The sequence below is a fragment of the Tympanuchus pallidicinctus genome, unplaced genomic scaffold, assembly GCF_026119805.1.
Source record: "Tympanuchus pallidicinctus isolate F22 unplaced genomic scaffold, pur_lepc_1.0 scaffold5, whole genome shotgun sequence".
Lineage (NCBI taxonomy): Eukaryota > Metazoa > Chordata > Aves > Galliformes > Phasianidae > Tympanuchus > Tympanuchus pallidicinctus.
The window spans coordinates 33,698,379-33,714,056 of record NW_026294769.1 but is presented as its reverse complement, the minus strand read 5'-3'; the positions used below and the strand labels follow the sequence as shown (position 1 = coordinate 33,714,056).

The 15,678-nt window shown below is 33.7% G+C and overlaps 1 long non-coding RNA gene across 2 annotated transcripts in view; it reads right to left on the bottom strand.

Annotated features, from left to right (window-relative positions):
• LOC128090910 (uncharacterized) overlaps window positions 1-15,678 on the bottom strand; it is a 70,002-nt gene that overhangs the window by 21,487 nt on the left and 32,837 nt on the right. Inside the window, exons 3-5 of one of the 2 annotated variants that reach the window (XR_008211144.1) lie at window positions 3,467-3,529; window positions 2,896-2,946; window positions 2,132-2,352 (exon numbers count right to left, since the gene is read on the bottom strand). This is a non-coding gene — a long non-coding RNA (uncharacterized LOC128090910). Of the gene's footprint in view, window positions 1-2,119; window positions 2,353-2,895; window positions 2,947-3,466; window positions 3,530-15,678 lie in introns of those variants that run through there. The other variant, XR_008211143.1, reaches the window with a different exon arrangement.

Below are 15,678 nucleotides of genomic sequence, written 5' to 3'. Positions count from 1 at the left end.
TTTTTTAAAAAAATGTACAAGCTTAATACATTTAAGATGCTAGTGAATTTAAACGTGCAATTAAACACAATATAGTCCAGCACAATAACTGAATAAAAGTGCTGTTTCTCATTTTATCCAGAAATGAAGATATGTAGACCTTTGCTGCATAAAAAACATATGGGCTGGCCTATAATTAATTATTTCTGGAGCTTAAAGTGGCCTGGTAGAAAATATATGTGAATATGTATATACATATAACATATGGATTATTCTGCAGAGCTAAGTAACCCCTCAAATTTGTCCACTGTCATTTTTGTATTTATACCCGCTTCGTAACTATAACATTTTCAAAGCCTGGAATTAAAAAACAAAAGAAAAACAAACATAATATGGAAACGTAGAGGGATAAATTCTGAACAATCTCCCTCTTGTTCTTCCTCTTCCCTCCCTTGGGAATGATCCCCACCAGCTCTTTGAGTTCATTTCAGTAGTTCTTTCTATTCAGAACCTCTAGACTGAATGCCTTAATCAATCTCCTGCCAATATGGATTTCTCCTCTGTACAGAAATACAACTAAGAAGTCCTGGAACTAACAAAAAAAAAAGCTAATAAAGGGAGAGAAAATTTCACAAAAAGGATAGAATAAGACTGCCATGTTTGCTTGCTCACCACCATCTGACAGATTTTCTTAATTTCTTACATATAATCCATAAATAACTGAATTATTTGACTAGATTAGAATAAATAATTAAGACTTAGAGTCAGCATAACTAGCAATCATAATCTGGAAACAGAATCACAGATCACAGAATGGCCAGGGTTGAAAGGGACCTCGAGGATCATGAATCTCCAAACCCTCTGCCACATGCAGGGCTACCAATCTCCCCATTTAATACTAGACCAGGCTGCCCATCCAATCTGGCCTTGAACACCTCCAGGGATGGGGCATCCACAGCCTCTCTGGGCAGCCTATTCCAGCACTTCACCACTCTCTCTGTAAAGAACTTCCCCCTGACATCCAACCTTAATCTTCCCTCCCTCAACTTAAAACCATTTCCCTTTGTCCTGCTGTTATCTGCCCTTTCAAAGAGTTTACTCCCCTCCTGTTTGTAGGCTCCCTTTAGGTACTGGAAGGCTGCAGTGAGGTCACCCTGCAGCCTTCTTTTCTTTTTTATCACAGTATGATAGATAAGTGTATCTACCAAGTGCTCAGAAATACATACATGCAAATATGTATGTTCTCTAATACCTAATTATTATCATAATGATCTATAATAAAATATTCATATTGCATTCCAAAGTAAGAACCATCATGCATCAAAATGCAGAAGTATTCAAAATGACTTTTAATTATTCAGCTTGGTCCTAACCAGCACATATTAATTTTTCAGTCTACTCTTTCTTGAAGTAGTAAAGTACATGCTTATATTACCCAAAACTATTTCAGTAGTTATGAAAGTTAAGCTGATTATAAACGGGCAAAATGGATGACAGTAGGAGTGAAAATAATTTCAGAAGCCAGCAAATCATTGCAGTTCTCAAGAAAGTAAATCTTGCCAAGAAAAAAGACTTATACACTCGAACAGCCCAACGGGGGTGTAAGTACTATGTTAAAAGCACATAATTTTCTTATAAATCCATCAATCTCCAGCAGATTTATATAATGAATTACATGACATAAACATCAGGGTGGAGGCCTGACTACAGTTTGTGCTCTGTTGATCTCCAAAGGTTCAGATGTTGCTTATGGTTCAATGGAGCTTCTAAAAGAAATAACGCCTAATAAAAGCTTTTGTGAATTATGATAGCAGTTTGAGAGTGCCTGAATTTATTCTTCCTTTCCAATAAACTTTGTATTGTTAATTTTTCCAAATGAACATTTTTTCCTAAATTAGCCATCTCTCTGCATAATGCAACTGCAGCTTTTTTAAACATATTTTTTTTAAACAAGGAAGCCCAACCAAAATCCTACTGTTTTTATTTAGACACAAGGCAAAGTCAAGAAAGCCTTTACAGATTCATGACAAGGATGAACATGGTCAGTTTGTCTAAAACGAGTATGATGTAACAGCTGTATATCTTCATTTTGCCATTGCATTTCATGTAAAAAAAAAAAAATGACAGCCAGCAACTGAAGAACAGTTATCACCTCTTTATTCACCAGAGAGTGTCAAATTGAGCCATGTTTACTTGGATAAATCCAAGTTTAGCCCAACCTGTCAGCGTACGATGAGTATATTTCTCATTGCATTCTTCCTTTGCAAAACAGAGAGGATAGATTTCAGACTGATAAATGAAATTTTCACTGTTTTCCAGTAGAAATTCACTAAGAAAATCATCCTGGATTCTTTACAAGGAAAGAGTAGAGATCTGCAGAACCATAGACACATGTCACTATTAGCTAAGCTTTATATGTCTGTATTTGAAATAGAGTAATTGAGAAAATGGCATTACAAACCATGCTTTGCTTTGTGTATTGGACAACATTTATTATTTCCATTCTGGAAATACTGTTTTGGGTAGAGTTATTTGTTGGCAAAGGCTCTCTCTGCAAATGAATTGATTTGTGAAGTCTCTTTGCCTCATGATTTTGGATAAATCAAAAGCAAAATGTTGTATGTACAACGGTACTTTACCAAAATATGAAACATAATGGACAATAATGACAATGGAAACAAAAGTTAAAAGGCATCTCCAAACAAATCTAGCAATTCATCATTCTTGGAATCTTATCTCATATTTCCAATTTCATCCCACTCCAAAGGATTGGTAAAAAATAAATTCTGTTGTAAATTACAGAAATTAAAAGAATACATTTGCACTTTTAGTGAAATATTACCTGTTAGACAAAATGTTACCTGCTCTCTCCGGCTCATCTTTGTGATTATAGAGCCTAAAATGCAAAAGATTTACCTGCTGCATCAGGGGAGATCAAAGCCAACATTTTTGTTCCTATCCTTGACTCTGAAATAGAGGTATAGGTAAGACATTCAGCTGGGGGCACACATCTGTCTTCATCTGCCTAGAAGAATCATTTGCTAGTAAACTTTTTAAACTGATATTGCAATTATAACTTGAAAAGTTATGCCAAACTTAGAACTTAAGTAATTGTTGCTGTAAAATATAATTATGTATGTGAAGGATGTAAAAAGAAAGGAAAAAAACACAACCAGTACAGCTAAAATTTTGTAACATATTTTGTAAATATTAAGATAAAAAGTTTTCACTTAAGAGATATGGAGAATTTTCTCTTAGGACAGAAAAACTTTGCAAGAGGGAGATACTATAGGAAGAACAATAATTGTATTATCTTCTTATGCATAGGCTTTATGCTGAACTGTGAAATGAATTGTTTTATCCATGTTCTTGAGCTGCATTCATCAAACATCTGACACAATGCTTATACACTGAATAATTACACTTAACTAACTTAACAGAGGAGAGACATTCATACAAGAATTAATTATTTAATGCTTGTATTCACCTTGAAAATGTAAAGCATTTCTCTTTTACAGTTGCTAGTTACTCCAGGCACTTAGAAGATTTCCTTCAGAAAAGGTGTGGGTGTGAGAAGGAAAGCAACAAAATGAAATAAATTATTCAGCAAATGTGATAGCAATACAATTATTTTACTATTTGTGGTTATTCTGTAGGCAGTTTTATGCTTATTTTAGAATTTAAAAACAAGTGCAGCTACAGCATTAAGAACTATGAATTTAATTTTTACAGCATTAAGAACTCCATTTAGTTAAAAAGTGTGGCACTAATGTTCTGTCATGTAAAATTTGATCCCAGCACCAAAAGCCTTCCTCCCACCTTCAAACAATCAGATCGAATATAAGGAAAGGAAAGAGAAAAAGAGCAACACATAACCTGCACAAGAAAAACTTAACAAAGAAACATATTTCAGAATACTAAAGTTTCCTTCAGAGACTGTCTTCCTATTTTATTCCTTTAGATGAATATAGGTTTCTTTGTACAATACTGAATCTTGAAATAGTAATGTCTTTTTAATAATGGGAGATGTAAAGGCTTGATTTAGTCAGTCTATGCATTTTTGTCATCTTTTTATTAATGTGAAATCATATATGACTTGACTATATGCTGCTGCCTACTCTTTAAAATTTGTATTGACATGAAAGGTTCTATGTAAATACCTTATCAGAATACACACTGTTTAATTGGGGCATGCTATGTCACTGTAGCTGCTTTATTGAGATGTCTCTCAGGAAACGGATTTAGCCTACTGATAGCAAATGGTAATATGGTAATAACCATTGCTTAATCAGGACAGTAATTAGCATCAGTTCTGTTTAATTGAACTGGATTTAACTGGAGTCAAGAAGTAAAGTACTGATTAACCTCCAAACTATTGATCAGTGCTCACTAATTCTCCAAAGACAGAGAATAATTACATCAATAAATGACATAAATGTCTAATTTTACAAATCAAACAGTATCTGGAAATACAGCACAGCATAAATAGTGTGCCTGCATGGAAAAAAATCATTCTGAATACATTATCTCTGTAGTCACAATTCCTTTTAAAATTTAAATTGCACATAGTTGATGGTGTTTAGCTGTTTATGGCTATCTACAGTGGCTTTTTTTCAGTACCTGTATACCAGCTGTCACTCAGTTCCACTGCAAATTTGAGTGATTGCTGAACTGCAGAATTCTGACATAGATTTTACTATCTATGAGAGTAAGAGAGTAATGATACACAGGGGCAGAAAACTTCTTGACACCTGGTCTCTTACTGTTCACAGCCTGATACTTGTAGAATTATGCCAGGGACACAGGGCTTCATTTGCTTTTCACAACTTTTTATGGCATTATATTCATGTCTCAAAATGTTGCAGATTTTCCCAAGAGCAGCAGTCGTGTGTTACAACTCTCATAATGATTAGCACCCGGGTGATTGTGTCATTCACTGTTTGATTCAAAGAGCTCAGAAAACTTCATCTTTTTATGCTCAGTTGCAGTCTTTTGTACTTTCACATACCTTTAGACTTGAGTAGTATGATTCTGTTGCTCTTTTACTGAAATTCCTGTGCAGTGATTTCCAGTCAGTATTACCGATCAAGAAATAATGGGTATTTTTTTCCCCATGTAATAATGATAACATTCTTTTGAATTTCTGTCTGTGCCTTTCTGAGTTTTTCTTCTTTGTAACAGATAAAGAGGGTCACTGGAATTGACAACCTTGTCTTATACCTATCCTCAAGTTAAACCAATTACTTTGCTCATGTTTTTTTCATGAGAGAATTTCTACTAGGACTTTACATCAATTTTATGATGTTTTCAGCAACTCCATCCTGCTGAAGTTTTCAAAAATCCAATATAATATCAAATCTGTAAGTACAATCCATGACAATACAACTTGCTTTCCTCTTGTATTCCAGTGTTTTACACACAGGATATAGAAATAGTATTCTTATGGAGACTACACTAAAATTCTGCAGCAATTTTCCAAATAAACTAAATCCACCATTATAGCATTTTTTTCTAGATAGAATGCATTAATTCATGGTGACTACCTTTGTCACATTTTTTCATTGTCTGTTTATGTTTCATATAAGCTTGTCAGGAACTTAATCATTCTGTATTCCATAGTATATTGTCCATTGACTCAGCTACTAGAAGATTCTTCTCACAAGTGTACCTTCTCACACATCACATGCATATGAACATTCTCCTTAAATTCCAGTACAGTGACTTTTATCACACTGTATATACAGGGCTGCTCTGAAAGTAATGCTTTCTATTTTATTATGTTGGCTTACAATGTCAGAGGCAGATGTTGGTGGTATAGCAGTAGAAGTGGAACCTTCCCAACAATATTTCATTACATTTTGTTGCTATGTGGCAGATGGCAGCAGAGGAGGCACTCTGACAAATTGGCATCTGACAAGTTCATACAAAGCAAAGGTCTGCCACTGCATTCCTCCATGCAGAAAAAATTTCGCCCATTGGCATTTTTGATCCTTTCTAAACATTTCTGCAGACAGAATGTGGATGTGAGCACAGTGAAGCAGTGGGTGGTGTGTTTCAGCAGCTGCGATAGCAACAGTGGGTCACCTCTGATTTTTATAAGCGCAGAATGCAGGTTCTTGTTCATAATGGAGGAAATGCATAGCTAATGATAGTGACAATGTTGAAAAAAGTTTTTTAGCTGAGAATCTTGTCTGTCAAACTATTATTTTTCGCTTTGTGTCTGTTGTAGTTTCCACATAAATAAATAAGAGGCATTACTTTTGGAGAGATCTCTGTAAACCTATTTAAGAATCTACATATTTAAATGTTATATTGTTAGATATAAAATAATGCAAGAATGAACACAAAAATTCTGGCTAATTTTCTCAAAAATTGTTTAGGTTCTTAGTATTGCAAGTATGTAGGTCACTCTGAAAGGAGCAGCCCTTGTACCTCAAAATATCTGGTAGACCTCTCAAGTATATGCACTGTAATGCTTACCTTCAATGTCTTTGCCACCAAAGCTGGCTAAGAAATAGAGCAAATACTAGATGTACTATTTTGGAATTTTTTTATTGAGAGTTCTTCATAAACAACGGGGGCAATAAACCAAATTATTCAACTGCTTAGCACTGGCTATTTTTTTTTTACTACAATGGCTAACCTACCAACACTGAGCTAAAGTTATTTGGAATGGAAATGTCTGCTGATGAACACTGATATGTCTATTATCTTCCTGGCTTTAGGGTGAAGGCGTAGACATTTCTCTAGTAGCCCAAACTATTCTGGGAATCTACTTTCTTTTGCATTTCATTCTGTTTGATTTTCAGGGAATGTGTAAGAGAATCAAAGCATTTCCTTGAAGATAGAAAAAAATTGACTTTAAATTAAAAACATAATGGTAACTCTAGTTTATCATACTCTCTTCTTGAGTAACTGTCATTGTACTCTCTCTCACATACACTTTGGCAAAGCAAATGTGCTTTACCACACTTCCCAGCATGAGTAATATGTAGTTAATCACTTCCACTACATGAAAATCCTATTCATCAGCAGAGGATACTGCAGACCCAGTAAAATTAGCATGGAACCTACTAAGTCATTCCACAATGTCCTGGTTCAAATTATCTGTATAAAATAACTTTCCCTGAGTTAAAACATTAATAAACAAACTACATTGAAAAATAAGTTTCACTGTGGATGAATATGGCCAAAATACTTGTAAAAATAATTTCAGTGTTCTGTTTTACCCTATTTAATTATTTGTGCCAGTCTTAACTGTAATCAATTTCCCAATTACTGAACCAATTGCTATTTCTAACACACACTACAAAACCTTATAGAATGTTGCAAAGAAAAATGTACAGAAATAATTAGTACTAGACTCTGCTAGAATAGGCTGTGATCAGTATCTGTAGACAGAGTGGGTGACATGCAATCATCTGCAAAATGATTTGCCAAAAATTCCAGAGATTAATGCATTCAAATTCAGTGTGCTTTTCGTCCTATTAAAAGTATGATAAGAACTCTAAGCACATTTTCTTCGTTTTGGTCTTTTAAAATTTAGTTTCTTTCCTTTAATTTGTTCCACAGATATTGTTATTTTCCATTAGTATGATGTTCTTTCTCACTTTCTTTCCTTTTTCTTTCCGTTTTGTTTATGATCTATTCCATCAGGTAAGTTTACTATTCAATCAAGATACTATTTGCTGTTCATTCTTTGTATGAAATACCCTCCCTCCACTAATTGCTTTACTCATTTATGTTTCTCACTTCTTCATGTTTTTGAGTCAGAAATCTTTTGTGATTCTCAGGCACTTCAAGAATTAGGAACAAAAATATGTATATATAGGAAAGGTGTTCAAACGAATTTCTTTTTGAATTTATTCTGGTATTAAATGAAACTTTTAGCTTGAAATAAACTTTTAGTTTGCGTAGGTTTTGAACATCTGTACAAAATATTTGTCTTCTGCAGAATATGGCATTTGTATCTGAAAAATTAACTGTTACTTATTTTCATTAATAATTCTTAAGCAGAGTTCACCACATTAGTGCCTATGGATGGAAATTTAGAATTAGTGGTACTCAGGCAATAGAAAGATATTTCTCAGTATTCAGAGTGTCAAGAGACATATTTCTGAAAAATTCTTCTTATAGATTGCAAATGCTTGTAAACATCTGGGTTTTCAATAACTTTTTATTTACATATTTGAAGTTTGTCTAAGGGTATAAATTCCAATTCTGTCAAATATGAAAGTCAGGCTTTGTGATTACACAAAGGTGGATAAACAGTTTAGCTCACCAAGAGCAAAAACAATCACCAAAATTACACCCACACATCCCTTTGATTTTTGAATACTGGATTTGAAAAAAAGCTCTAGCAACAGTAGAAGAAACTGTCTCTAGTTTTGACAGTGTGCTTATCCACTGAAAACTATATACAAAATATAACCCTAAATTTCAGTATTTAAGAATCTATATTGACCATATAGTATATCACTGCAAATATTTTTATCTGATTTTTATTTTTCTGACATGAATTAAAAAATAATGAATATGCTTGCATACAGGAAAAAACTAGAAATAGTAGTTTATTGTTTGTTTCCGGCTACACTGCTTCAGGTATTCATAAAGATAGAACTCTTTGGAGAGTCGGGGATCAATTAGTAGGAATTGTGGCACTTCCTCAGAATTATTAAATTATTTCAAATCAGAATTTTATGACAGAAGAGTATTCTTCTGAAAAATTTATATCTACAGCCAAAAAGCAACTATGTAGACAATGTATCATCAGATATTTAAATTAAATATGTGTAATTAAACAATAATTGTCTGCATTATATAAAAGGTTTTAATATTTCCAAGATAAAATAGTGCTAGCCTGTCAGAAAGTTTAAAAATGACTTCAAGTACTACAATTCTGCTTCTTAACAGGTTACTGAATAGATATTATGTTTTTCTCCTAGTTAAATTTAGAATCACCTTTCATCTCTGAGCAATATGTGAATAAACATTCAGGCTTATTCTATTCTCTTTGTCTTTATGTGAACTCTTTAGAGAATGACCTTTGCCAGCAGAACAGTGTCTCAGAATATAAATGGACATTGACTTTCAAAGCTATTGACAAAGTTAACACATATAGAGAATATGCTGTGATGAAATTAACAGTTCTGCCAGATGGTTTGTACCTGCAAGCTTTGCAATAATTACAATAACCTCATCATATTGCTGGTCTTTCTTCACCTTGAATATTTTTATTGCAGTTGTGCAGACATCTTTAAGAATTTCACTTCAAAAAGTGAAGCTTTCATTCGGGTGAGAAATTCCATTATAAAACTGCAAATTAAGGAAATGAACAATCTTATACTAATTACAAGTTTTTAAGTTCCTCCCAGCAGTTATCTCTTGCCTTGGAGATTGGTAATATGCTCGAGAGAAATTTTGAGATGCACTGATCATGGAACTTGTTGTCTACAATAAAAATAAATAAATGAATATAATGAAGAGAGAGTTAATTTGGCATCAACAAGCATGGCAGCTTGATCTGAAAAAAAAAAAAAAAAAGAGAGTGAGCCTTTGAAAATAAGCTCTATATAACTGCAGTGAAATATGCCAGGTTTGTATACATCCAGTACCACAGATGTGATTCAAGCCTCTCTGTTCTGCAATAGAAGTTGCAACCAGCACTGAGGAAGACACTTATTATCTCTCTACTTTGTTTAATTACTATTAAAAAGAATAAAATACTCTTCTATGAAGAGAGGTGATAAGGATAAAACTATGAAATACTCATACAGTACTCCGGTGGATGTATGAGCATTACAGAGAACATGGAATAGTGAACTGAAAGAAATGGTTGGCTTGAAATATGGTAAATGAAATGTATAAATAATAATATAAAAAAATCTCCAAATTACCTCTACTCTCATACTTGCTTGACAATTTTTAAGTTTTCAGACAGACTTTTGTCTTCCCTACTACTTTCTGAAACACCTGGAAAACCAGCCACTGACACTAGACAAGGGTATTTCTATCTCTTTATTAGTTCAGCCAGACTTCACCAGAGCTCTAGAGGGCAAATGTTGAAATTCTCTGCTTTCAGAATGATGTCAGGTTAAATAAACAGAAACATTACAGAATACATTTTTCTTTATTCATTTCAATTACCAATGCTCCTAGTTCTTGTCTGTCTCAATAATAGATAGAAAAAAAGTATTCAGAATAAGTGTGATTATATGGATTACATCAGGGTTATATATAATTTTAAATATCAATACATCATATGCTCTTACTCACTGAATAAGGCTTGCCAGCCAGCTGCCAAGTTGTTTAAAGTCACGCTAACATCCCATTAACAAATAGAATTGCTGCCTTCTGGTGTAGAGTAGTTTATCTGACTCCCACCTGAATTCATTCTGTATCATATTATTTCAACCTAGCTGTAATTTCCTAGATGGCAAAGTAATATCCATTGTATTGATTTGATTTAATGCATCAGTTTCAATAAGTCATACTAGGACAGTTCAAGTCAACCCAGACTGTTATATTCAGGGATCCAGAGCTCTATACTTCTTTCATATACCCATAGAAATTTTTTTTGTTGAATAATTTTGAAATGGGATTCTCACCGCTGTCTAAGCAGCTTGCAGGGGTGGCCAGGAGGAAGACACATGATAATATGAAGTGACAAAATGAGAGATAATGAGTTATAAGAGAGACGGGAACTTCTCAGAGGATGCTGACTGCATTTATATTATCTATGGTATTCTGCTCTAAGATACTGCTGAAGACAGTAAAGGTGAACAAGAAAAGCTTAGAGTTTTCCACAGTTGTGGATAAAAAAAAGTTTGAAAGGAATCACATGACTAGCCAAATCTCCATGGTCTAATAATGATAGGATGACCATTGAGAATGAACCTGATACTCTGCAGTATACTCTGCACAGGGGTGCAGGCTTCATGAAAAGCTAGTTGTGACTTTCATCCGTGTTAACTCTGTGCACATGGCAGGTATAATGTCTCATCACATCTTTCAAAGAAAACGAGTGTGAGCATATGCTCAACTTTCTTTTTGAAGAAATGAATGGAACAGAGTTCACCTCTTTTTCTCCCCATTTTGTAAAGGCTTTTATACAAAGTGTGATAAAATGTACAAAAGGAAAAAGAACAGAATAAAGAGCAAACCTTTTATAGAACTGGCAATAGTTACTCTCATATGGATAGCTAGGGGAAAATGACATAATGTATGGTGATAAAGACATATAGAAGAACAAATATAACAAAACTCTAAAGCACTGAGATGCAAGTGTTCTCTTTTAGCCCAAAGTCTGCACAGAATGGAAGTGTGCTGCACTGAGCAGAGGGATGATTTATTCACAGGATAAAATGAAAGAGGGTTACAGGGTGAAACACAAAGAGAAGGAGTAACTCAGTAGGAAGACAATTTCTGGAGCATGGAGTAATGCAAGTAAATTATGTGCTCCATCTCTAGTGATTCCCAGAGAAAAAGTATGACTGAAAATGTATCCTGAGAATGAGTTCCGTACAAGGGCTACTTGCTGATTTCATTTATTATTACTGTAAGTTCACTGTATCACTCACTGTTGTTACAAAGATGCAAATTATTGGCTGTCTGACAAAAGCATCTAGATGCATGTGAATGTAACAACTAAATGTGAATTCTTTTGGCTGGACACAGGTGTCACTGCCTTTTTTACTTTGAAAGTGAATACACAAAGAGCTGGTTTGGTGCCACTATTCAAAAAATCACATTTTGAATCTGAACTCTCCTTACAACTCTCCTTACTGATTAAAATCAGCAAAGCCATTCTGAAATACTCAAGGAGAAACAATAATACTAAGGAATTCTCTCCATTTTACAGAAGACACATTTTAAGTAAATTTAATAACCAAAATGAATGCAATATATATTATTTTTCCATGATCGTTTAAATGAGAAACCTAATACCTAATAAGGTCAATCTCCCTATTAGTGATTAGGCTCATAGAGTCATTTTACATTTCTGTTTGCAAATGCATGTTAGGGAACACTATATTAATTATGAATTTGTCAAACTAGTTGAGTAGCTTTTTTTCCATAAATCTACTTGCATGTGTTTGAGACATACCAAGAACAGCCCAGAAAGTCAGAATGTGTCTTTTGTTGTTCCTTTACAGGCACTAAGGGATGTGGTTAGTGTGTACGGTGGTGATGGACTGATGGCTGGACTAGATGGTCTTAGTGATCTTTTAGAACCTTAATGATTCTATTATTCTATGATTGTAGTAACTCCTAAATTTAAACTGATCCTATGAGATATTTGCCCAGAATAGCTAAAATTTTGGAGGACTGTTATTTTTAAACCATGTCAAAACACTCAAATGCAAGCATGAGGGCAGATTGCGTAGTATACTCATGCTTGCTTTCAGGTGTGAGTAACACTGAAATTGAGAGTAGGTTGTACTGATCTCAGATCAATTTAGCTGTCTGAATATTATCTCAGAATCTGGTGAATTTAGGTGCCTGGGTTATCATTTATGCTGTAGCAGTGGCAACATTTATATAGAACACTGTGTTGAAGCTAGATGTTTTTGTATACATAAGCTGCTCATACCATTGAAGTGAAAGATCAGGAGGAATGTACACAAAGCAATAAATAGGTGAACAGTGGAGGGAAAAAAAAAAAAAAAAAAAAAAAAAAAAAAACCAAACAAAAAAACAGATTTAGATCTGGATAGTTCCCAGAAGATTCTTTAAAATTTCAAAAGAGTTAGAGTTTAGATTCAAGAATCTTCTTTAAAAACAAACAAACAAACAAACAAAAAACCTAACAGTAAAGTCTCTGCTCCCAAAACTCTTTATTTAAAATACAGTTAAGAATTTTAACAATTTGAATTGTGTAGAGTCATGCTTCTTCTAGTTGTACAAGACAACTACTGACTTCTATCCACATAGATTCCTGTACTGTCCCACTGGGGACTATAATTTATTTTCTGTGTAAAAATAGAAACCATTAATAACTTTAACTTCTTTCTGCTTTCTCACCCTGCAGCAATAATTAGTTAAATCCTTCAGGGGTGGGTGAGACAGGGATGTTGGAAATAAAGTAGAAGCTTCGTTTTCATAGAGAGGTTCACTATCTTTTAAACTTAGCTTCATTATACTTGAAAATGAAGAGCAGCCATATTTACTCTCCATGAAAGGATGTGAGGGCTGCATTCTTGTGGTTACTATAGAGAAACTGCTGAATTCCCTGGATGTTTGCCATTCTCTGGGGAACAGCTCTATGAATGAAAGTTCAGCAATCCAGACTAACAAAGAACTACAAGAATTTTTAGCTTTCAAGCAGAAACTAAACCAGACATACAAGATTTCCATTTCAGACTGACATTTGTGGTGATTTTTCTTGCTTCTCATGATTCAAACCCATCTTTAATGAAAATTCCCCTGACCTATTAGTTTTCCCAAAATTTTCAGTAAATAAAGACAATATAATTGTTACATCAGAACAAAACTGTTGCATTAAGGGATTACTGCAAAGAATGAAGTAATGCTCATTTTAGTAAGAATAAGTAACACGGAAGACAAATGATTTGTATTCTATATAAAGCAAGATTTCCTGTTAGCAGAACAGTAACAATAGAGATCCAGAGATCCAGTAGACTTGCATAATCTATTTTGAGTATGGTAAGGTCAAGTTCTATCTGAGCATATACCTTAATTGTTTATGAGAAAGACTGCTAGTCTCATGGAAGAAAACACACATATAAATATACATTTTTTAAATTGAATGTTTCATCTACAATTACATGAAATAGAAAATATGTGTGAAAAAGCAAACAGTTGGCTTGAAATATGGGCATATTAAAATGAAACATTAATAATGTTTATATAGATGACTTTCAGAAGTTATGTTATTACAGATTACTAGAGATTTTACAGATTGATGGTATATATATTCATATTTTTTGAGAAAAGAATGATTTCAATACAAACATACATAATCTCTGTTTTGAAGTTGACTTTATTTACCGGGATGGGGAGATAGCGCTGACATTTTCTGACACAAAGTACAGGGATAGGGCAAAAAAAAGGGAAAAAGCATTTGAAGGACTTATTGAGTGCTCTGATAAAAGTCTGGTTATTTTATGACAAGAGCATTTTTTTCCCCAATATCATGAACTTGCTTTGATGGATACTATTCTGTGACAGACTATTTGGTTCACCATGATATGTGGATTTATATCTTCTTTCAAATGTGCCCTTTTGTCCTTTGATATTATTTATTTATCACAGTAGTAATGCTCAGTTTCATTTTTAACACCTTTTCCTCACAAGTGAGACAGATGAAATAATTTCCTGTGAATTTGTACCTTTGTAATCCTTGTTTTCTTTCTCAAATCATTTATAAACAGATTACTATCAGGTGATTAACCTTTTTTTCAGATGCTGAGGGCTATCCAAATGAATTATCTCACTGGCTATAATGGGGCTTCCCACATATGTGAGTGTTCACATTGACCTTGTGATTGTGTTTGTCAGACAGTTTGAGTAAATGCAATTTCTGTATACATTCTTTACAAAACTGTCCCTTTTTCTATCTTCCATCTGTGATATACTGTATCACCATAATGACTACATTTTAAGCAGAAAATGCATTATACCTTTTAAAATATACATGCACCTTTGCATTTGTGAGATAGCAAGGCAAATCAACATTAAATCTCTGTTGTAAAAAAAACTGCATGGAAAAGAACTATTAACATTCTTCTGCCTTCTCTGATGTGAGGTCACTGACAAATATGATAACGTGGGACACATTCTTCCTTTTTTATTCTATTGTAAAATGGGAAAAAACTTGACTGGCTCTAATGAACAACTGAAAATGGAAGTTTGGAATCTGTATTGCATGTCCATGTTTTGAAGTAGATCTTAAGAGATGTTTTGTCTTTTCTCCAACTTACCTTTAAAACTTGGGATATTACATATGTATTAAAGTTTAGCTATTAGTTTAAAATATGTAAACTCCTATGACAATGCCACATTTATTTGAAGATTCCACTTTGATGCACCCTCCAGCTCTTTTCATCTAATTAGAATAAATATTAAAAGAGAAGAATTGTTGAATAGCGTGTATGTCGCTGAACACTTTGGAATTTGGGTCAGTCTTCAAAGAACAAATTATTTTTGACCATGGACTGCTATTGCAAATTGTATTTGTCACTTTAAACTATGCATCATGCTAGTTTCTAGAAGTTTCTACTTCAAGGCAGAATGAAAGTAGAATAATAACTGAAGCAGGTATAACGTAAAACCTGATTCTCTGGAATTTTCCCTGTCCTACTTAACTCTCATAATCTATCTGTGTTGTTTGTTTCATTGTTTGGGGTTGTTTTTTGTTTTTGTTTTTGTTTTCTTAGTCTTGGTATGCTCTAAAACTTTCTGGACAAGAAGTGATGAAATTCAAGCTAAGGTGAAAAAAATAGTTCATGGCACAAGTTTACACACTTCTTCAAAACCTACCAATACCCCCAACGACTGAGTTCTGTTCAACACCTCACTAGAACAGTCTTAACAATGAAATCCTCACTAATGTTTGTTAGTTCTAAAGAAAATATATTTTGTTTTGTAGAATTTATTTTAATGAAGAATTAGACAAAATTAGTAGATTGGTCTCAGAAGCTGAGCTGTCAAAAAGCCTCATATGCAGCATGTAATTAA